General features: G+C 54.4%; 1 long non-coding RNA gene across 1 annotated transcript; it reads right to left on the bottom strand.

The window, feature by feature from the left end:
• Positions 1-17,023: 17,023 nt before the first annotated feature.
• LINC02991 (long intergenic non-protein coding RNA 2991) lies at positions 17,024-21,821 on the bottom strand. Its single transcript, XR_008546748.2, has 2 exons — positions 21,280-21,821; positions 17,024-17,165 (listed from the first exon to the last, which is right to left on the bottom strand). It is a non-coding gene; the product is annotated as a long intergenic non-protein coding RNA 2991 (long non-coding RNA).
• Positions 21,822-23,130: the final 1,309 nt, after the last annotated feature.

Below are 23,130 nucleotides of genomic sequence, written 5' to 3'. Positions count from 1 at the left end.
CTCAGCCCCCTTCCCACTCTAGGAGCAGGATGGGGTCTGAGGGACCCAGTCTTCCCGGCCACGGACCATTATTATCCAAGTAGGAAGTAATACTCCAAGATGGATTTCACTCTCAACTAGAAGGTCCACCCCATTCCTCGCTCAGCAGGCCAGGGAGCCGGGACTCCAGGCAGAACGCTCAGACCCTCTTCCCCGAGCAGCCTCTCCAGCCAGAGTGAGGAGCCGCACACCTCATTATCACCCACAATCCTCCAGCAGGTGCCTGCAGCCACTAACAGTCCCTGCAATTCAGCAGAGCCTGTGCTTTAATCGTCAACAAAGCAGTAACACCACAGGCAGTTTCTGAAACAGCAGCCCCCAGGGAAGAGAAACGTGCACTTCTCGGGAGAGGTACGCTTCTCGCCAACTCATTTTCCAGCCTGAGAAAAGGTCATGTGACTTCACGTGGAGCATTTCTGACCAGGCTGTGGAGTCCAGCAGGACAGCATGGGAGGTGAGTGGGCACCTTACCAAGGAGGTGTTCCTTAGCATCCCTGAGAGAGCCCCACAGGGTCTTCCGGGCTGCTAAGTTTACATGTCTTTAACACGGAAACATGGCGCTTCTTGAGAAAGAAAAGTTTCCAGATGGCAGGGCTCGAGCACACTGAAAAGGATAAATATTGGTGGTCTGTAGTCCTCCAAGCTTATGGGGGCCCAGCAAGAACAAGAAGGAAGGGAGATTCACTGTTGGACAGTGGGGAAAGATCTTCTAGGATCTCATTCATTTATCTGTTGGATGAATACATGAATGAATGAATGAATGAACGAACATGTGGGCTGCAGCACTGGGCTTCCAGAACTCACAAGACACATCCCTGTCTCCTATGAGAAATGCAAAATACATCTGTGAAACGTGTGAGCCAGCAGTTGAGGATGGCGCCCAGCGTGTGTGGAGTGGCAAGGCTCACCCTGGGAGAGGTGGCTCCAGATTCCCACCGTGGTGAGGCGTCACCGAGCTGGCCTGGAAGGATGAGTCGCAAAGGGGAAGAGGGCATTTGGAAGGAAGAGAACAGCACATGCAACGTCCTGGAGGCATAAAAGCAAGGTCCACCCAGGAGTGAGGAGGACTCTGCCCGGCGCATGAGGAGGCCAGTGGTGTCCACGGCCAAGCTGTTGCACGGCTGGGTCTTTTCTCTACACAGATGAAAAAAATGGAAGAAAAATCAGGATAGACCGGCCTGAGCAAGCACCCCTGAATCTTTTGGTCAAAGTCCTACTGGAAAGATCTGTCACAGATTGAACCGTGTTTTAGTTCAGAAACTGTTTATAAAGTGTCAGCAGTATCTCAGCCAGAGTGGCTCCAAGGCAAGTTGACACCACGATGGGGACTCTCCCAGGGTCATCTCCATCACCCCTGGGCTCTGGAGGGTCCCAGGATAGTGAGAAGAGAACAGGAAGGCTTGTGGAGTCTTAGCAGCTTCCACTGGGAGACACAGTAGGGAGAGAAGGCCTATTGCAGGCCTGGCTGGTGGAAGAATCTCTGCAGCCTCCTCCATCCTCCATTCGTCTCTTCCCCTGCCCACTGTCCTGCCCTCCTGCATCACCCAGAATCCACGGGAACGGCTGGGGCAGGGCTTCCTCCCGGGGCTTGTTCTTCTGGGCCTGAGGCCTCTTACTGATGAAGCAGCTGCCGTGGGGCATTCCTAAGTCTTATCTCACCCACCACGTATTTCAGTGTTGTCCTGCATCTTTTAGATTTTGGGGAAAATATAGGTTGTAGTGGAGTTGTAGCTAAGCAGTTATTTCAAAACCAAGACAAACTATTATGTGGAAACAAAGTCATTCGATCAGGTGAGAACACTGGGAAGCAGGGAGGCAGCCCGTTCTCCACACCGCTGCTCTTAGCTCACACCACAGACCTCCACGTGGCTGAGGACGGACGGCCCCACACCCCCTACACCCAGGAAGCTTGGCCACGGTTTCAACCATGTGGTCGGCCTCTTGCTGTGGGAGGGAAGGTGAGTCCAGTGACAAGGACCCCTGAGTTTCACTCTCAGTTCTGTTGCTTATGAGTCACATGAACTTGAGGGTAACTGGCGGCAGAGAGGGTAAGAAAGTTCATCTGTGAAACGGGCACGATACTCATCGTGACAGTTAAGTTTCTGCATCAACCTGACTGGGCCATGGGGTGTCCAGACACAGGCATCATTCTGGGGGCGTGTGTGAGGGTTTCTGGAAGAGACAGAACTTTGCGTCAGTGGCCTGAGTCGAGCAGGTGGGCCTCCCCATGTGGGTGGACCTCATCCAATCAGCTGAAGACCCGAATCGAGCGAAAAGGCTGAGTAAGCAGGACGGCTCCTGCCTGGGTGCTTGCCCTGGCCCCCGGGTCTTTTCCCTCCTCGGACCAGCACCTACACCACTGGCTCTCCACTGACTCATCCTGGAGCTACACTCCGAGCTTCCCTGGATGTCAGGCTTGCCAACTGCTGATGTTGGGACATTTCAGCCTCCATAATCGTGTCCGCCAACTTCTTATCATTGTAGATTCTTTCATCTAAATCCACAGCCACATCGCAGCTATGTCTGCATCAGCTCCTTCTCCTGGCCCCGTTTCTCTTGGGAACCCTGGCTGATATGCCCACTGTATTAGGTCATTTTTGCATCACTATAAAGGAATACCTGAGGCTGGGTGATTTCTCGAGAAAAGTGGTTTATTTGGTTCATGGTTCTGGAGGCTGTACGAGAAGCAAGCATGGTGCCAGCATCTGCTCAGCTTCTGGAGAGGCCTCAGGAAGCTTTCAACTGTGGGAGAAGGTGAAGCGGGAGCAGGCATGTCACTCAGCAAGAGAGTGAGGGGAGAGGCACACACACTTGAAAACAGCCAATCTCCATTGAACTGAGAACCCACTCATCACCAAGGTGATGGCACTAAACCATTCATGAGGAATCGCCCCATGATCCAATACCTCCCACCAGGCCCCACCTCCAACCCTGGGGATCACCTCTCAACACGAGATTCAGGCAGGACAAACGCCCAAGCCGTGCCAGCCACTTGCCATGCTGCTTTGACAGAGGACTTGCATCAGGCTCAGCCCCCTGGAGCCACTCAGCCAAGGTCACCGTCAGTAAACCTGTTCCAGCCTCCACCTCTGCACCCTCCTGGTGGGTGGTGATCCCCTCGCTGGCACCATAGGGATAGCCAAACACCAGCACTCGACCCCGGGCAGATGAGATCAATGGCCGTTTAATAGTCATGGATGCTCATAACCCAGTGTGGAGGACCCTTTCTGGGGAGAGGTCACAGGCCTGGCCTTGCTTCTTTGGGAAAGGGGGACTGAGAGGTTGGCTGTGACTTTCTATAAGCCTCACAGACCACTTTTGTCCTCAGCTCCTGTTTTCAGAAGATACGGTCAAAGTCATGTCAGGAAAAGTCCATTTTCATGCAGAAATATGTGCACCCATCGGTCCTAAGGGCACTATGAGAACCTACCCAGGATACAGTGAGGACCCAGAATGCTGGATCCAGACGCTTCACCAGCTCACCCCGGGACCCCAGGCCGGTCAGTGGCTGGCCCTGGCCCTGAGAGATACCCGTGGCACCCCATGATTCCTCCCTAACTGCGCTTTGCCTCTGTGTGAGTTTCCTGGAGCTACAGTGACGAAATGTTCTGTTTGGACCACAAATCCAGTGGCTTAAAACAGCCCAAATTCATTATCTTACAGCTCTGGAGCTCAGACCACCAAACTCAGCCTCACTAGCCTAAAGTCAGGTATTGTCGGCAGGGCTGGTTCCTTCTGGAGGCTTCAAGGGAAAACCGGTTTCCTGGTCTCCAGTTTCTAAGAGACTGCCTGCCCCCGTTCCATGGTTCCTGGTCCCTTCCTCCTTCCTCATGAGGTAGGAGGCAGGACTGACTCCAAAGATGGGACTCAGACACCGAATCGGACTGAAGACTAGCGAAAACAGGGCCTGGGGAAAAGCAGTTTTCAATCAGACACGCCAACCAGTGTGCTCCTTAATTTACTGTTGCCATGGCGACAACCAGGAGTTACCACCCCTTTCCGTGGCAATGACCCAATGATTACTACCCCTTCTCTAGCAATTTCTGCGTAAATCACCCCTTAATCTGCATGCAATTAAAAGTGGGTGTAAACATGGCTGCAGGCCTGCCCTGAGCTGCTGCTCTCAGCCTCCAGGGTAGCCCTGCTCTGCAGGGACAGTCACAAAGCTGCGACACTGCTGCTTCAATAAAGCTGTTTTCTTCTACTTCTGGTTTGCCTTTAAGTTCTTTCCTGGGCAAAGCAAAGAACACTTAGGGGCTCAGCCTCACTTGGGGGCTCGCCTGCCCTGCATCACCCACAGCTGGCAGCACAGCACCTTCTCCTTCTTCACTGGCTTCTGACCTCCTCCTCGCCTCATAAAGACCCTTGTGATGACATTGTAATCCAGGATATCCCATCTGATGATCCTCAATCTAATCATGTCTGCAAGGTCCCTTTCTCCACTTCAGGCCCCGTAGTCACAGGTTCTGCGGATGAGGACGTGGACGTCTTTTTATTCTGCCTGTTACAGCCTCCATCACTGAACTCCTCACTTGGGTCTGGCCTGCCTCACCAGGCAGACTGGGGCCCCGTAGGGACAAGGATTGGGTCCTGGTCATCTCTGAGCCCCACATCACACAGGAGGCATCAGGCAGAGCAATGCATCATTCACGCTGGCTGCCCGGCTGCTGAGGGCTATTTTCCCGCATGAGTCCTGGGCCCGTTCAGCCCTCCCACTTCAGCTGTGGAGCAGGAAGCCCAGGAAAGGCATCTTCCAATGCCTGATGGGACTGACTGCCAGGGACACTGGTGTGATCGTGTCAAACAACAGTCAGAAGACTAGGCAGATATTCACTGGGACTGCACGATGTCGTTCCAATGCAGTAGCCCCTGAGCCCTCCTCCCAGGGTCTCTGTGTCCACCCTGCACAAGCACACACAAAGTCGGCATCCGTCCGATCTGACACCTTGACTTCATCAGATGCCCAATATGCGGGCTGAGAAATAGTCCTGAGTTCAGGCTGAGACTCAGGAGGTCCAAGCGGGAGTGCGGTGAGGGTACATGCGGGCAGGAGGCCGGCGTGCTAACCAAGAAGCAAATGCAGGTGACCTGACCATCCACTCCAGGCCACTGTGCCCTGATGTGGGGATGAAGGCCAGGGACAGCCCCTGCCCGTAACGACCGTGGAGTCACCTCCTTACCTCCACTCTGCACCTGTTGCTGCCAATGCTCAGAGGTGGAAGCAAGAAAAACCGCCAAGTATCTGGAGTCCTGTGCTCCGTGCACTGCAAGAAGGTTGACCTGAAACAGGCCATGCCTATGCCTTGCCCCGACACCCAGCCCAGCCTCAGCCGTTGCCACCTCTCCTACTGAGCTCCCTCAAATCCAGCCACTGCCACCAGCTGGGAACAAGCAGCCCTCTCATCTCCTGGGGCCTCTGCGATGGCCTCCCGGCTGGTTTCATTTGTCTGTTCCCGCCCTCCTGCTGTGCGTCAGAGACCTCTCCAAAATGCACACAGATGGGATTGTCCCCCCAGCCTCCACCACCAGCAAACCCTACAGGAGTGCCCAGAGCCCATAAGATCACCAGCACACTCCTTCCTGGGGCCAGACGGCACCTGCCAGGTGTGAGCGCCCAGACACACCCACCTCTCATCACCCTCCCCTTGCCCTTTGCAGTTCCCCCTCTTGGTGTACCCCCACCTCGCCACATCAGGGAGCCTCAGACTGGCTGACCACCCTCCGAACTTTGTTCTCACACTCCCACTCTGGGAGCTTCCATGGCCCATCCCCTCCGTCCTTGCTCAGGCCCAAGGCTCCTGCATCTGAGGGCTCCTCTGCACCCAGCCTCACCTGCAGGCGGGGCTCACCGTGTGCTGTGGGGCCAAATGATGTCCCCACTGCTGCCCACCGTGCCTGCTGTCAGAGCCCAGCTGCTGGCCATGGTGTAGCAAATGAACGCCACCTCCCGGGGCTCCTCCGAGCTCCTCAAACAGAGGCCTGACCACCTACGAGGCCTCTCCGAGCAGACGGGCCCCAGGAGCAGGGCTGGTGTTTGAATCTGGTTGGTGTAAGTCTGTATTCAGTGTTGGGCTCACATCTCAGGCCCACCAAGCCCCAGCCTCTGATCTGGGAGTACTTTCCTAACCAGCCGCCAGGGCTTTACCCACTTAGTGAGTTATGATCCCTCCAGGAATCTGCCAGATGGCTGTGTTTGTTTGTTTGCACTAACATTCCCGGGTGCTTATTATGTGCCAAGCAGCCAGGATCAGCCGGCCCAGCTCTTACGACAAGCTCAGGACAGGGTGTTATTTTCCCTGGGTGAGCTCATCAGCATCATGATGTTAAACACCATCCGCACGCTGATAGCTCCCTGAGCTCTCTCCCCAGGCAGTCCTCTCCCCAGGCCCGGTCCTCCCGAGGCCAAGCCACCTTGTTATCCATGGGCCCATGTGCCCATCCATGGCCCAGTGTGCTCATCTATGGCCCAGTGTGCTCATCCATGGCCCCATGTGCCCATCCGTGACCCAGTGTGCTCATCCATGGCTGCTGTGTGCTCATCCATGGCTGCTGTGTGGTCATCCATGGCCGTGTGTGCTCATCCATGGCTGCTGTGTGCTCATCCATGGTCCTGTGTACCCATCCATGGTCCCATATGCCTATTCATGGCCCTGTGTGCTCATCCATGGCTGTGTGCTCATCCATGGCCGTATGTGCTCATCCATGGCGGCCGTGTGTGCTCATCCATGGCGGCCGTGTGTGCTCATCCATGGCTGCTGTGTGCTCATCCATGACACCATGTGCTCATCCATGGCCGTGTGTGCTCATCCACGGCTGTGTGTGCTCATACGTGGCTGTGTGTGCTCATCCATGGCCCCATGTGCTCATACGTGGCCGTGTGTGCTCATCCATGGCCATGTGTGCTCATACGTGGCTGTGTGTGCTCATACATGGCCGTGTGTGCTCATCCATGACACCATGTGCTCATCCGTGGCCGTGTGTGCTCATCCACGGCTGTGTGTGCTCATATGTGGCTGTGTGTGCTCATCCATGGCCCCAAGTGCCCATCCATGGCCGTGTGTTCTCATCCATGGCCCTGTGTACTCATCCATGGCCCCGTGTGCCCATCCATGGCCCCATGTGCTCATCGATGGCCCTTTGTGTCCACCCATGGCCCTGTGTGCTCATCGATGGCCCTGTGTGCCCATCCATGGCCCTGTGTGCTCATCCATGGCCCTATGTGCCCATCCATGGCCGTGTGTTCTCATCCATGGCCCCGTGTACTCATCCATGGCCCCGTGTACTCATCCATGGTCCCATGTGCTCATTGATGTCCCTGTGTGTCCATCCATGGCCCTGTGTGCTCATCTATGGCCCTATATGCCCATCCATGGCTGTGTGTTCTCATCCATGGCTGCATGTGCCCATCCACGCCCCTGTGTGCCCATCCATGCCCCGATTACACATCCATGACCATGTGTGCTCATCCATGGCCCTGTGTGCCCATCCATGCCCGTGTGTGCCCATCCATGCCCCAATTACACATCCATGGCCATGTGTGCTCATCCATGGCCGTGTGTGCTCATCCATGGCCCTGTGTGCCCATCCATGACCCTGTGTGCTCATTCCTGGCCCCGATTACTCATCCATGGCCCCAAGTGCTCATCCATGGCCCCGATTGCTCATCCATTGCCATGTGTGCCCATCCATGCCCCCGTGTGCTCATCCATGGCCCCGTGTGCCCATCCATGGCCCCGATTGCTCATCCATGGCCATTTGTGCCCATCCATGGCTGTTTGTGCTCATCCATGGCCCCATGTGCTCATCCATAGCCATGTGTGCCCATCCATGGCCCTGTGTGCTCATCCATGGCTGCTGTGTGCTCATCCATGGCCCCGTGTGCTCAGCCATGGCCCTGTGTCCTCATCCATGGCCGTGTGTGCTCAGCCATGACCCTGTGTGCTCATCCATGGTCCCATGTGCTTATCCATGACCCCGTGTGCTCATCCATGGCTGCGTGTGCTCATCCATGGCCCCGTGTGCTCATCCATGGCTCCATGTGCTCATCTATGGCCCAGTGTGCTCACTGCTACCTGCATTGTCTCCCTTCAGAATGAATGGAGCCATGCTCTTCCAGCCAAGAACCACAGAGTGCTCCTGGGTCCTCTCTTCCTCTCACATACCCAGCCAATCTGTCAATGAGTCCTGATGAGTCCTTGTTCAAAACCTCTCCAGGCTCTGATGGCTCCCATGGGTCCCAGCCATACTTCCTCAACCAGGCCCTCAACCCCCTACACCCCCTGCTTCCTCTTCCTCCTGTGCCTGCAACTCCTCCCCATCAGCCAGAGTGACCCTTTCCAAACATCAGACAGATCATGGCAGCTCCCCTACGTCCCTGCTTCACTCAGAGGACAAGCCAAAACCCTCACTGCAGCCCATGTGTCCCTGCGTGACCTATGACCCTGTGGCCTCCCGACCTCCTGGCCAGCCACCTGGCCTCCTTATGGCTTCAGGTCTCCTGCCCGGGGCCTTTGCCCTCTCTGCTGTCTGTCTGGAGCAATCTACACCCCGCTGGACCCCGGCCTCCCTCCCCCAGATCTCAAGGAGGCACCGCAGCCCAACAGGCTTCCCACTGCCGTCCACACCTCCTGGCCTCTTGGCTCTGCCGAGCTCTCCTCACGATGGAGGGAGCTACCTTCAGCTTCCCCCCAGTGCCCCTTAACACTGGGTTCCACAGGGCTCCATGTTGTACTCAGTACTGCAGTTCAGCTCACAGGGGCCATGCCGTAGATGTCTGTTGAATGAAAGAATAAATGAATGCCCATTTATCGGATGAAGAAAGGACCGTGGTTGTCTGAGGTCACAGAAAGTGGTGGAGCACAGACCATGAAAGAAAGCCTGACTGCAGGCCCAGGCCCTCCTGGAGCCCACACAGCCTTGACTGTTGGCACTTAGCACCCCATCTCCACCTCCCAGGTCCTTGACCCCAGGTAGCCTGAGGCAGGAATAAAGGAATGAGTCCATCAGCAATGAGGCCAAGGCCGCAGTAAGTGCTGTCAAGGAAACATGGAAGCCGCCAGAACAGGAGATGTACCCGGTGGCCACGGTGTGCTGGGGAGGAGAAGGCAGGGCTCCGGGCACGGGGCTGGGAGGAGCCTGGCCCACGGGAGGGTTGTGTGTGTGTCTGTGTGCATGCCTGAGTGCATGTATGTTTACCTGTGTCTATGCGTCTATGTCATGTGTATCTGTGTGTATTAGTACTATGTATGTGTTATGTGTATATGAATGAATATGTCTGTATGTACAGATGTGTATGTGTGCATATTTGTATGTGCATATGTGTATGCATTTTACATGTCTATATGTGTGTATGTATACATGTATCTATATGTGTCTGTATGTGTGTACATTACTATGTATGTAGACTGCTTGTGTGTGCATGTCTCTGTCTGTGTGTGTATGTTATATGTATATGATGTGTGCATGTGTGTCTGTATATGTGTGTATATGTGTGTATATGTGTGTGCTTAGTTGCACATGTATATATGTATGTGTGTGTGTCTGTATGTGTATATATATGTTTGTGTGTGTGGGTGTGTGTCTGTAGGTGTGTATATGTGTATGTGGGTATGTGTATGCATGTGTGTATGCATGTGTGCATATGTTTGTGTGTGTGTGTGAATGTGGCTACAGGCTTGCTGTAGCCACATGCTGTGAAGCCCCTCGGAGGTCAGGTGTGCAGATCCACCTGACGAGGTGCCTTCACCTTTCTGATAACCCAGGTGGTCTGCAAGGAGCCCAGACCTGCCCACTGCAGGCAGTGCTGGCGCCTTCAAGACCCTGGAGGGCAAAGGACTTCTCGCTCATCACAGTGGCAGCTCCCCCGGCTCCTGTTATAGATCCCTGTGGAAAGTCCCACAGGGTCTCTGCAGGCAGACATGTTTTCAGATGCCACAGACTCTCTGTGGGCAGACATGTTTTCAGATGCCACAGGCAGGCCAGGTAGATGCTCTGCTCTCTGAGGCTGAAGGTAGACTCTTTAGAACAGGGCTGGAGACCCTGACCTTGTTTTCCAGCCCCTCCAGCTTCTCCCCGATGCAGTGAAGTGTGGCAGAGCACTGAGCACAGAGTCAGAGCAGCTGGATCTGAGTGCCGGCCCCTCCTGGGTGGCCTCGGGCAGGAGCTTAGGCTCCCTGAGTCCAGCCTCCTCGTCTTCCAAACATGCTGTGATCCCCACGCGCCACTGCACGGGGCCTCTGTGGGGACCTCGTGGGTCAGTGCACATGCGAGCATTTTAAGTGACATCAAGATGTAGGGGATGCAGCCAGCTGTCCGGCCTGCACCCCGCCTAAGTCTCTCTGATAGAGCCTGACTATCCTTCAGCCAGCTCCCCAGCCTGCACCCCTACCTCCATCCCTGCCGATAGAGCCTGACTGTTCCATTCTTCAGATAGCTGCCCGGCCTGCACTCCGCCCCCTGTCCTTGCTGACAGAACCTAACTATCTTTCAGGCATCTCATCTCCGGGCCCCACCCTGCAGCCAGGCTGGCATCATGACAGTGTTAGTCAATAAGATGAAAGTGAAAGTCAGCTGAGGACTGTCAGCTTTTGCTATCCTAATAAAAAGGACCCCCACCCTGCCCCGACACTGCCTCTTCCCACTTCCTTCTCCTTCCTCCTTCCAAACTGATCCACACTAGCAGCCACCCTGGCAGAGCTCAGCAGGTGGGGAGGAGAAGGTCCCATCTGTGGGCTCCAGAGCTAACTGCTCTGTTTTTGGCAGCCAGTTGTGTCCCCAAGGGCTCAGGCGGTCAGGAGGCTTTCTGCAACCTCCCCTCTGAGCCTGGCCTCCCAAGGGGAAAACCTGAGGACAGGCATCTCCCCCACATCTTCCTCACTGTTGCAGAGCAGCTGGGAGGACCCAAGGGTCAAACTCTCTCCAACCAGGGCCAAACAACGCCCTTAGTACAGCCTTCCAAGTGTGCAGGGCCAAAGCCACAGAACCAAGATGGCTCTAGTATCCCCTCAAGGCAAGTAACAGAGATAACACACCCCCAGGATCCCCGCTCGATGCCAAAACTTCACTGGCCTGGGGCCCCAGGGCTCAAGCTGGAGGCTGTTCTACAAAAGGCCTGGCTCTGAGATATCAAAGCACCAGGGAGGGGCGCCAGTTCCTGCCAGCTCCCACCAGCTGGAGCCCGTAGAGTGGCTGAGACTCAGGTGGGAGGAGGGAGAGTTCTGCAGCCCAACAAGGAGGCCAACATCAGGGGCTCCAGGGCCCTGCGTGGGGAAGAGGCCGTAGGCCCAGCCCAGGCTGCAAGGAACCAGCCCAGGCTGCAGAGGCTGAGCAGTGCAGGGTACCTGGGCATTTGCTCTCATTCAGAGCACTGGATGAGTTCTAATGATGGGGTACCCCTGTAGAGGAGCCCCAAGTACTCACACGGGGGAATCTGCCAGACTGCCAAGTGGAAGCTGGAGCTGTGAGGACCGTGGGAGCCTGGGCCCCTCAGGTACCAGCTTGTATGACCTTCTAGTGCCGAGCCCAGCACTACACGCAGTGCCTGCCACACCAGCCCCAGGGAAGGAGGGTCTCCCAGTGACTGGATGTGGGGACAGAGAGGAGTGGGGCAACTGACCGGCCAGAGACCACCCGGAAGGGAGGCTTCATTCTTCTTCTTCTACTCTACTTGGCTTGACTTGCTCCATTCGGGGGCGATTCAGAAATGACCACACACGGCAAAGAGGAGTGTATGGGGAATGTACAAACGGTGTCAGTCCTGACCGTCCTCTGGGTTCCTGCTGCCTCCCTAGAGTGGAGTTGGAGCCACTCCGTGGTTGGCTTCTGGGCCTTTTATCGTGAAGACCTGAGCCCCTTCAGGCTGGGACATCCCTGTCACAGCAAAGGCCAGGGGGCAAGGCCAGGAAGCAGCTCACGCCCCATCCTGATGCCACGTGGGAGGGGACGCTCTGCCTTCCTAGAGACACAGTCACATTTTCCCAGGAAATTTTAAGGGGTTGGGGAACTGTGGTTATTTCTTCCTACCACTGCCCAGAGCTCTCATTATAGGACACAGAGTTCAGTTTGCTCACATGCTGTGAACGGGCCAAGTGAACGCCAGCCCACTTCTTCCAAAAGCAGAACTTTACAGAAAGCAATGGGTGGGTTAAACAGAGAAGAAAACCAGCCGAGGAAGTGAGGAGAAGGCGACTTCGGGCGCTGGGGGTGTGGACGGCTGTCCCTGGCTCACGGCCCAGCAGGAGAGAAAATGCTGGAAAAGGCAGCGGCAGAGGGGTGAGAAGTGTCTCCCCTGTGACGTCCCGGGGACCCCCTGGAAGCTGGTTCAAAGTATAGATTCCAGAGCGTCACCCTCACCCTGTGAGTCTGGGGTCCCCTATGTTCCCAGTCCTAGCTCTGTGAGGGCACCCTAAAGCAAGTGGTCTCTGGGACAGAAGGAGACCCCCTCCTGCTGCCCCAACACCCCACCCAGACTGACTCTCTCAGGACTTTGTTCACTGGCTCCTGTGCCTGACCTGAAACCCACAGCCATGGCCCGGGGCTGTGTCTTTGACTTTTCACCTCTTTACTCCACACTGCCCTGGGCGAGCCCTCACCCCTTCAGACGATTCCGAAATCATACCAACAACAGCATCCGCCCCTGAGCTGCAGACCCCCTGCCATCCCCGCCGCAGTCTCCTGCAGACTCTCCCCAGCACCGCCCCTTGGCCAGGGCACACGACCTGCCTTCACGGCACCCCTGCCTCCTCTCTGCACCCCCGCCTCCTCTCTGCTATTGCTCCCGCAGCAGCACAAGGCCCTTGGGTTCAGACGTGCACTCAAACCGAAACCATTCCTGGGGCTGGGGGTGCAGAGGGGGCAGAGCAGACAGGGGTCCTTCCAGGGCTCACTCGTGGGGCTCCACTTCCCAAGTGCCTGTCCCGTCTCTCCTCTCCTCCCCTCTTCACCACAGGCCCATGCCGGTGTCCTGATCACCTGTCTGGGCTGTTACGTGCATGGGGAAAGTCTCGGCAGCCCTTGGACTGTGTTACTTCCCCAGGACTCTGGCCACCTGCCCGAGGGCAGACGTGAGTCCTAAAATCTATGCCTTTGAGGACAGAGATAGAGGAACTGGCCGGTGAAGGTTGGCGCCACGGAGGCCTGGCGAATCCCATCGACGTCAATAAACTACTTGGTGGAGCCGTGGTCCAGCGACACCGTGCAGGCCTCAGCCAGGCAGCAAAGGATGTCGTAAACGGACGTCAGCTGCCCTCTTGGCAGGATCAGACCGCTGTCAACTCAAATCACCCAGAAGGACGGGACGGCGTCCAGACTTAGCCAACGCTTCCCTCTGATGTGCGGGCTGGAGGCCCCGGTTGCCAGGACGACCACACACAGGCCCCTGAGTGTCCTCCTGTGGTACACATGCCATCACCCTGGACTTTCAAGGCACCAGGTCCCAGTAAGAGGATGCACCTGCCCGGGAGGGCTGCACCAGATACCGAGGTAAGGAAGGAGGCCGAGGTCTCTGACTTTGCACTTCTGTGGAGGGCAGGAATAGCATACACGCCCCAAAACTTAAAGTAAGTGAAATGTCTCAGGGAACTTGGAATTTGGATGTTTGTGACCATTACTTAATGTCTGAATTTGCAAGCGCTTGGGAAAAATTCTTCCTTCTTAGCCTTTTTTTTTTTTTTTTTTTTTTTGAGACAGAGCCTCACTCTATCGCCCAGGCTATAGTACAGTGGAGCAATCTCAGCTCACTGCAACCTCCGCCTCCCAGGTTCAAGTGAACCCCCTGCCTCAGCCTCCCAAGTAGCTGGGACTGCAGGTTCCCACCACCACACCCAGTTAATTTTTACATTTTTAGTAGAGACGGGATTTTACTATGTTGGCCAGGCTGGTCTTGAACTCCTGACTTCAAGTGATCCGCCCACCTCGGCCTCCCAACGTGCTGGGATTCAGGCATGAGCCGCCATGCCCAGCCTTCTTGTTAGCCTTTTGTATTTGCCCTATTGGGCATTTGAAGCTCTTAATGAGAAAATCAAATGTATGAAAAAGTTTGAAAATGCAGTTTTATATGCATAAAGGAATTTAATTAACTATGTTTATAAATGAAGTTGAGAATTTGAATTGTTCAACTCGAATTAATATAACAATAGTTAACTTCTTAAACATGATTGCATTTTATATAACATTTACTACATTTATAGACAGGTTAATATTTTTGAAAAGGCAGGTTTCTAGATATATAACTGGGTTATATCAAAGGTTCATGGAAGTATATGACTATAAATGGGTTTTCCTTTGGCAGGAACCCTGCTGCAGGCGTCAGAAACTCCGTGATGGATGGGAGGGGCGAGGGCTAAATGTTTTACTCTCCTGGACTCACAACCAGGTGCTTCGATTACACTTGTGAAAATAAATGATTAAAAACAAACAAACAAAAACAATAAATACCTATCATGAGCATCCCCCTTTCCTCCTCAGAATTCCCCTGAGACTCCCCACAGGCTGCAAGGAAGGACTGAAGCCACGTGGCCCAATGACACAGGCTCCGGCCGACTTCTGAGACCGTCTCTGCATTATCCATGATTCAACAATGCCAGCTGATTCGTGGGCTCCTGGACACTCCATGCCATTTCCTCTGCTGGAGCGTCTCCACCCACCTGTCTGCTTGTTAAGTTGCCCCTCCAAATCCAGCCTGAAGTCACCTCCTCCAGAAAGGCTTCTGGGACCCTCTCACCTGTGACAGTACACCCCTGCTTCATCCCTGCCTGGCTTCCTGCAGACTTGAGATTTTGATTCCTTGCCTGCTTCTGTGGGGGGTTCTGAGGAGCCAGGGTGGGCGCTGGCACGGACTGGGAGGAGCTGGTATGGGGCTTTGATTTTTCCCAAGGTGGCACTGCCTTGGCACAGCCCTACAGTGAGGGCATGAGCCACACACGCCTGCCACTTCTGGGGCAAATCACGTCTCCAGGAAGGGCCAGCAGCAGGGAGGCTGACCAAGGAGGGGCTGGAGGGGGCTGCCCCCACAGCTGCACTGTTACCCTGAAAGGGTGGGTCAGCTGTGGGGCTGGGGAGGTGTTCAGGGCAGCAGGGAGCAGCAGGGACAGTGCCTGCCCCTGGAGGGCTCCAAGCAGGTTGGGGGGCCCCCGTCAGTGGCTCTGAGTGAATGAAGCAGGGGCAACTACCACGGTGCCCTCCCCACAACCTACAGCCACAGAAAGGCTCTGAGAAGGCCAGAGCCTGAAACAATTTACCTGCTCAGAATCTAGAGAATCCCACAGGCAGAAGACAAAGGGGAAGACAGACGTCCACAGCAATGTCCTGCTCAGAAGGGACAGTTACAGTGTCCTCTGACACTTATAGGAAATTACCTCACTTTATGATTTACCTTGAAGCCCAGAGGAACCTTTCTCAGCCTGAGACCCGTCCCCCAGGTTCCCATCATGGTTCATGTGGAAATGCACACGGAGTCCCCCAGGACTGGCGGCCAGTGACGTAGGCAGAGTCCCTCCACGAGATGCCTGGGCGGGGGCCACCCATGGAGCCATCAGGGCCAACCACCTGACGGAGCAGCCACAGGCTCCCCGCACCAAGTCAGCGGCACAGGCAGGAATTGGCATTACCACTCAGGGCATGTGCTGGAACCAAGGAGGGCAACAGAAAATCCCCTGGGAGATGGATACAGCAGGTGGAACCCCAAGAACAGGACGCACCCAGCAACCAGCCTTCTCCTGGCCCTGCTGTTGCAAGGGGCTCGGGCCACGGCTCCCAGGAGATGCCACCCTCCAGGATACAGCAACAGTAACCAGGATGCCCCCTGAGCCCAGGCTCCAAGCCTGCTGTGCAGCAGCTTCCAGCGTGTGGAAGGACGGGAGCCTGATGCTGGCCTCTGTCAAGACATCTCCAAAGTGGGTGTCGAACCTTTGCCATGACACGTGGGGCACAGTCAGGACAAGCCACTGGCCACGTGATATGGGGGGCAGAAGCTGCTTACTCTGGACCCTGAGTCAAGGACACCTTTCTCTCGAGACTTCAGCACCCCATTCTCCAACTGACTTCCCTCTCGTGAGGGGAGGGACTCTGGAAACCCATCAGAGGTGCCCGGGGCCTTGGGTGGCCCACCTGATGACCCCTTCCTGCCACGCATGCCTCGGAGCAGCCAGCTTCAGCCACCAGCTTTGAGACCCAGGCCCTCAGTTACCTGGGAGTCCCAGTTCTGGGTTCTCCAGGCATTTGTAATGTGGAAGCTTCATTCTCAGAGATCACACGCAGACTCACTCACGGGCACACACATGTGTACACACAGACCCATGGCTCCCTCCAGGCTTCAAGGGCCGGCCCTGAGCAGTCCAGCAGCCCAGTGAGGGGTCGGCAGCGTCTGAGGGGAGAGAGCGTCACTGTGACACTCGTGTGGTTTCATCTGAGAGACCCCGTGGATATGAAGGGCTCACAGCGCCGTCCCAGGCGCTCCTGGGTTTCATCTGTGCTGTTGTCTGGACAGTGGAGGACAGTCCTGCTCATCAGTCCATGCCTGGCCGTGGGGTCTGCCATTCTCTGGAATGTGCTGATCGGGTCTCCAGAGCCGCCCCATCTGCGGCTGAGCGACTCTGCAAGACCCTGCAGACACCCACCTGGCAGCTCTCACACCCTCCAGACATGCGCCTTCCATCTGCCTGGTCTCCACACTTGTCTCGTCTCCCTGCTGACCACTCCTCTCAGATACCCTGGTCTCACCACCACTTTCTCAATGAACCCACTGCAGAACTCCACAGTCATGGAAGCTGGAGGTGGAACCAACGCAAAGGCCCGCATTCCCCCAGCCGGGTGCATCAGCAGGTCCAGGGGAAGGTGCAGGGTGCCCAGGCAAGGGCCCTTCGGACTGTCGTGTCGGGGTGGGACCTTCAGGGCCTCTTCCACAGTCATGCTGGTCTGCTCGGAAAGATCTAGGAAACACTAAACTATCAACCTACTATGACCAAAATGGCTACCAAACATGCTAACCCCTCCATGCCCAAGAGGGTAGGAAGCCCTCACACACACAGCTGGGGAGACTTAAATTACTGTGGCATGATTTCCAGAAGACAATTCTATGGAAGAATTCAGAGGCTTGAACATGGCCAAACTGTCCAACTTCAGGAAAGAATCTGAAATGCAAACCAAAATATATTTCACATTATTTTTATTTAAAAATTATTTCCAAATCTTGAGAACCTGTGGGGAAAAAACACCAAAATATATTTTAAAAGATACTTACCACTATAGGATTTACAATAGTGAAAAACTGAAAATAATTAGACGATCCCTTTATTTAGGGAATTGTTGAATAAGTAATCCATTCATAACAAGAACTCACAAACCCATTTTAAACAATCATGGAGGGAGGATTTTAGTGACATGAGGGTAAAAAAACCTATCCTGTTAAGAAAAAGAAAGTGAAAAGCGTGATCCACATACATTTGCATCTCAAACTCAACTATGAAAAGAAAAGATCCCACTTACGCTCCGGGAATGTGCAGGAAGGACGGAGATCAAATGCTAATGGGGCTTCCTGCTTGAATGGGGGGCGGAGGGGAGGGTGTGTCATGAGTGATATTTTCCAGCTTCTTTTAGATTGTCTACGCTTTCCAAACTTTTTACAAAAAGTTTACATTAATTTTATAATCTGCAGAACTAAAATTTGAGAAATGTTAACTAATGTTGCCTTGGCCAATAGTCCTAGTTATAATTTCTTGTACTTGTTTCTATTACAATAGTCACCCTACTCATGGTACTTAGTGAGAAGCAAAAAGTATGTAGAGCTGCTCCTGTTCACAGCTCCAATAACCATAAAGAAAAAACAGCAAAAAGCGTCCATTCAGAGCTTTCTGCAGATTAGTGATAAAAGCTGGCCCAGAAGAAACTCGGAACATTTCCTCCTTGGTGATCAAGCCAACAAATGGAATGCTGAGAACGTTCACTCCTGGAGAAAACACCGCAGGCTGCCTTCCCTCTCCAGGACCAGGGCGAGAAGGCCAAATTCACAAGACTCTACTGGGAACGCACCACCCAAAGCCCCTCACCTGGCTCCCTGCTCCCCACCTTATCCCATCCCTCACTCAGAACCAGCCCCCGCCTTATCCCATCCCTCACTCAGAACCAGCCCCCGCCTTATCCCATCCCTCACTCAGAACCAGCCCCCGCCTTATCCCATCCCTCACTCAGAACCAGCCCAAACTTCCCCAGCATCAGCGCGGAGCCCTGCGAGCTCCTTTCCAGGGTGGCTGGGAGGTGGGAGACTCTGCAGTGTTGTCGCGTGAGGAGCTGCCTGCAGACCTTGGGGAGGAGCTCAGAAAGGTCCCCCACCGAGGAGGAGGCTGATGACACGGCCGAGGAGCAGATGACAGCCGGCAGGATGGACTGCGAAGGGGCAGCAGGTACCGAATCCCTGTGAATGGGAGCCAAGCCTCTCCCAAATCCAACTCGGAGCCCGAGCTCCTTGACTTCACCCAGATGGGCCAAGCGTGCCCGGGGACTGGAAGGAATCCACAGCATGGGGAAGCCTTCCTCCAATCCGCTCGCCGAGACAGTGATGCTGGCAGGCGGCAATGGCTGGGCGACTACGCCAAAGGCGGGCCAGTGAGGGGTAGTCGGCACCCTCCAGTCCTACCCCAGAGGTGCCACCCAGCAGGCACAAACGCCCCAGACCCCAGCAAGGTGAAGGTGCCAGTGCAGAGAGCAGGCCCAGCAGATGATTCCCACAGTGTGGGCTATGCCAGGTCCACAGTGGGGGCTTCCAAGTGCCCGGTGTCCAGGGAACAGAGGAGGCAGTGCCTGGAGCTGAGAAACAGACTTGGCACTGGGGAGGCCTGGGCGGTGAACTGGCACTTGACTCCAGAACCCCAGGGCCTCAGGCTGTGTTCTGTGTGGCACCCTTTCCTCTCTGCATGGGTGCTTCCGATGGCCTCTGTTGCTTTCTTTTCTTTTTCTTTCTTTTATTTTACTTCCTAGGCATTGCACAGGTAGTTATTTTACATTGTACATCTGACGATGTTAATTTCTTAAGTGCTGGAGGGTACATATCTACTGGATTCTGTGCTTTTTCTTTTCGTTTATACAGACTCCAACTCATTTCAGGTGATTTCTTTGCGTGCTTTCTGGTTTGTGATTATGAGTTCAGCTTTGGCCGAAGTGAGTCTGCAGGAACCCAGAGGCCCTAAGTCACAGGTTCACCTCGCAAAGAGGCTGCCCTCTGGGCTCTTCTGGGGCCTCGGGCTCTGCCCACGCTGCAGGCCCCTCTGAGACCTGGTTTGACACACAAACTGCAGGCCTAAAACTTCATTTCTTATGCCCTGGGCTGCTTCGGCGTTTCCACAGGGCGACCAAAGTTTTCTTTCCTTTTTTTTTTTTTTTTTTTGGAGACGGAGTTTTGCTTTTGTTGCCCAGGCTGGAGTGCAGTGGCACGATCTCGGCTCACTGCAACCTCCACTTCCCAGGTTCAAGCGATTCTCCTGCCTCAGCCTCCTGAGTAGCTGGGATTACAGGCACCTGCCACCATGCCCAGCTAATTTTTGTATTTTTAGTAGAGACAGGGTTTCACCATGTTGGCCAGGGTGGTCTCGAATTCCTGTCTTCGTGATACGCCCGCCTCGGCCTCCCAAAGTGCTGGGATTACAGGCGTGCCCAGCCCAGTTTTCTTATTTACTTTTCTCGTCTCAACTCACTGCTTGTTTTTCTCTTTTCTTTAGGCATTCACTCACTTTATTGCAACTCCAGCAATGTTTGAAAAGTATTTTTCATTGTTCATCCAGGACCTAGTTGTATTGTAACAGATCAGGACACTTCAGTGCAGAGGGGAAGCCCTCCGCCCCCTCATAAAGAGGCCCTGATTCCTTATCTGTGTCATTTAGAAACTTCCACCCTCCTGTGAAGGAAGCCACTTTTTAGATCTCTAAAATACACAGATTCAGACTCTGCTTGGAGCTTCTGCAATGAACAAGTCCAGAACAAACTTGGGAGTTGCGCTCTGGGCATTACCCAGAACTGGGAGACAAAGCACAGGCGTTGAAGTCCCCCTGTGCACAGCCCTCCCAGGCTGGAGTGCAGAGAGCAGTGCAGGGCAGTTGGTCTGCTCTGCCTCCTGTCCTGACACGGCCACCTGCATCCTGCACCCTCCTGGTTCTCTAAGGCACACAAGAGCAGCTGCCTCGGGGTGAAACCTCTGCCCACAGACCTAAAGGAGGAACTTTAGTAAAAGCAGCAAATAGGCCTTTCTCCACTGATAGGGTTTGGCTGTGTCCCCACCCAAATCTCACCTTGAATTGTAATAATCCCCAGGTGTCAAGGGCGGAGCCAGGTGGAGATAATTGAATCATGGGGGCATTTTCCCCCATACTGTTCTCATGGTCGTGAGTTAGTCTCTTGAGATCTGATGGTTTTATAAAGGGGAGTTCCCCTCCACAAACGCTCTTGCCTGCCACCATGTAAGATGTGACTCTGCTCCTCATTCATTTTCTGCCATGATTGTGAGGCCTCCCCAGCCATGTGGTAATGTGAGCCCATTAAACCTCTTTCCTTTATAAATTACCCAGTCTTGAGTATGTTTTCATTAGCAGTGTGAAAACAGACTAATATACATCCACCTAGGGTTTAAAAGGCCTGTACAGCACAGCCTTCATCCTCTTTAACCAAACGCTAGCCTTAGACACACCTGCCTCTGAAAAGAGGCCTCTGCACTGCTGGGCTCCATCTGGCTGCAGGGGCCCTGACAGGGTGGCCACCAGAGCGAGGTCACCAGGATAGGCATACGTCAGGGCTTCCTTAAGGCCCAGCCTGGCCCCTCGTCCCTCTGCAGAGGGCGGCACATCTTTGGTCAGTGCCTGCTGCACACTTCCTGCTTCCCTGGAACACCCCTCGCCTGTGGGCGAAGCCTTGATCAGCAAGGTTCAAGGTCAGGCATGGCATGGCCTGAGCTCAAGGTCTCATGCCCGGGCCACAGGGGTCCAAGCCTCACCCAGGAGAAACATTGCAGACCTCAAGGTCAAACGTGCTGTTTGGAATCTAAGCCGAAAGGCCCAAAGCCATACATCGCGCCCAGTGAAGCCCTCTCACTGTGTGTTCCGCCCTCCTCACCCCATCACCTCTTATTTCTCAAAGTTCCTCACTCCAGGAACTGAGGGCCTTTGAGAGTGCTTAATACTAAGAGCACCTCTTCCCCATGCAGGTTCAGAACAAGTTGGACATGAGATAAAGAATAAAACACATAGAACTCAAATTACTTACTCCTAACAAATGCCAAGGTGAAAGTCTTAGCTTTGTGTGGGGGCCAAATAACCTTCTCGATTGAACCCAGAGTAAGAGCCTCTGACTCAGGGGTGCAGGTCTGGACCAGGGCAGACATCCTAGCACCAGCACACACGGTGGGGCAGGAACCCTCAAGGGCACAGCGTCTCTGCAATCGGACGGCATCCAAGAGAAGCAGGTGTGACGGTAGATTCAGTGAAGCAGACGCCCTCGCAATGTGGATGGGCCTCATCCAACCCATTGAAGACCTGGGTAGAACACAAAGGTGGAGAGAGAACCCTCCCTCTGCCAGCCTGCTGGAGCTGGAACACCGACCTTCTCTTGCTCTCAGGCTGGAAGTGTGCTGTCGTCGGCGTGCCTGGTTCTCGGGCCTCCAGGCTCTGGCTAGGGCTGCAGCACAGACTCTCCTACCTTTCCAGCTTGCAGACGACAGGGTGTAGGACCCCTCAGCCTCTGTAATCATGCGAGCCCATTCCATTTCTTATAGCAATGCATCTCTAACTCCATTTCTCTGGAGAACCTTGACTAATACGGGAGAGAAGGAGGACAGTCTGGGTCTTACAAGGCCCTGGCTCCCGGCAGCACACAGCCCAAGACAGTGACGGGATATAGCTCAAGGCCAGGGGTACTTAGGGAAAATCCCGATTTCTGGAAATCTGAGAAATTAGAGATTTATCCCCATTTTCTACCCCCAACTGCATCATGAAATAAACATTTCTACAAACAGGAACTCTGAATTCCAAGGCCGCATCCACCCGCCCCTTGGTGGGTTGCTCGTGTGTCTGGCTGGGTGGTGGCACAGGGGGATTTCGCAAGGCCTCAAAGCCCAGGCTCCCAGCTCCGCTCCTCCTACCCTTCATAGCCCGAGTGCCTGTGCTGGGATTTCAGGGCCTTTCTCCTACCTCTGAGATCCTTTGTCACTTTTCCAAGGAGATGGAAGTCTGGGATGAGGTGAGCCATGTCTCCATGGAGCACACTTTGTAGATGGAAACTTCTTTCTCCAGTGAAGACTCTGAGATGGACCAGGAGGAGAGCATCATGACCCTCAAGGAGAAATTGGCAGAATCTGTCTGTGTAGGTCACAGCCTCGGTCCAGGGACCTGAGGGAGCCTAGTGGCCCCTGGAGGCATCACCTGGAGGTTTTCATGTAAGTTAATGTGACTGGATGGGGGTGTGGTCCCTGGTCACCACCCAGCACAAGTGACACAGCCAGCGCGGAGACATCAGCTGCCTCTCTCCACGTCCCTTCAGGCCCATGTCACAGCTGCACTGGGGAAACTGAGGCAGCTTGGCAGCCTCCATGATGCTGGTGGAGCTGGAGGAGGCCCGACTCTTCCAGAGAACGCCCTGCAGAGCCACAGGGCATGTGTAGCATCTGGGCGGCACCTGGCTCTCTCCCTGCTCCCCTGGGACTTCCAGTGAGCTCTCTTCCTGCCTTCAGAGCCATCTCAGTGCTCACAGCTCACAGTGACATTGGGAGGGGTCCCTATGCCTGTGAAGTGTTGGCGGAAGGAGAAAAACGTCTGTGTTTAGCATAGCATAAAAAATCTCATTTTACAGTAGAAAAGTCTATCCCATGACGCAGACACAACAAATATATAAAACCTGCTTCCTGCTGCAGCTTCAAGGAGGACAATCTGAAGCTCTCTTAGGCGACCTTCCAGGAATCCCTTGCTCATCCTTAAAAAATAATCTTTCCTGTTGCTTCCCCAGTCTCCACACCCAAACACCAGTCTTAGTGGCCCAACAAAGATCTTGAAGTATATCTACATAGCTATTAGCAAAACTTTATTTAAACAAGATATTCAGTGGATAATCAGGCATCCTCAC

Source organism: Pan troglodytes, chromosome 13, assembly GCF_028858775.2.
Source record: "Pan troglodytes isolate AG18354 chromosome 13, NHGRI_mPanTro3-v2.0_pri, whole genome shotgun sequence".
In the NCBI taxonomy this organism is placed as follows: Eukaryota; Metazoa; Chordata; class Mammalia; order Primates; family Hominidae; genus Pan; species Pan troglodytes.
This window is presented reverse-complemented; position numbering and strand designations above follow the sequence as displayed.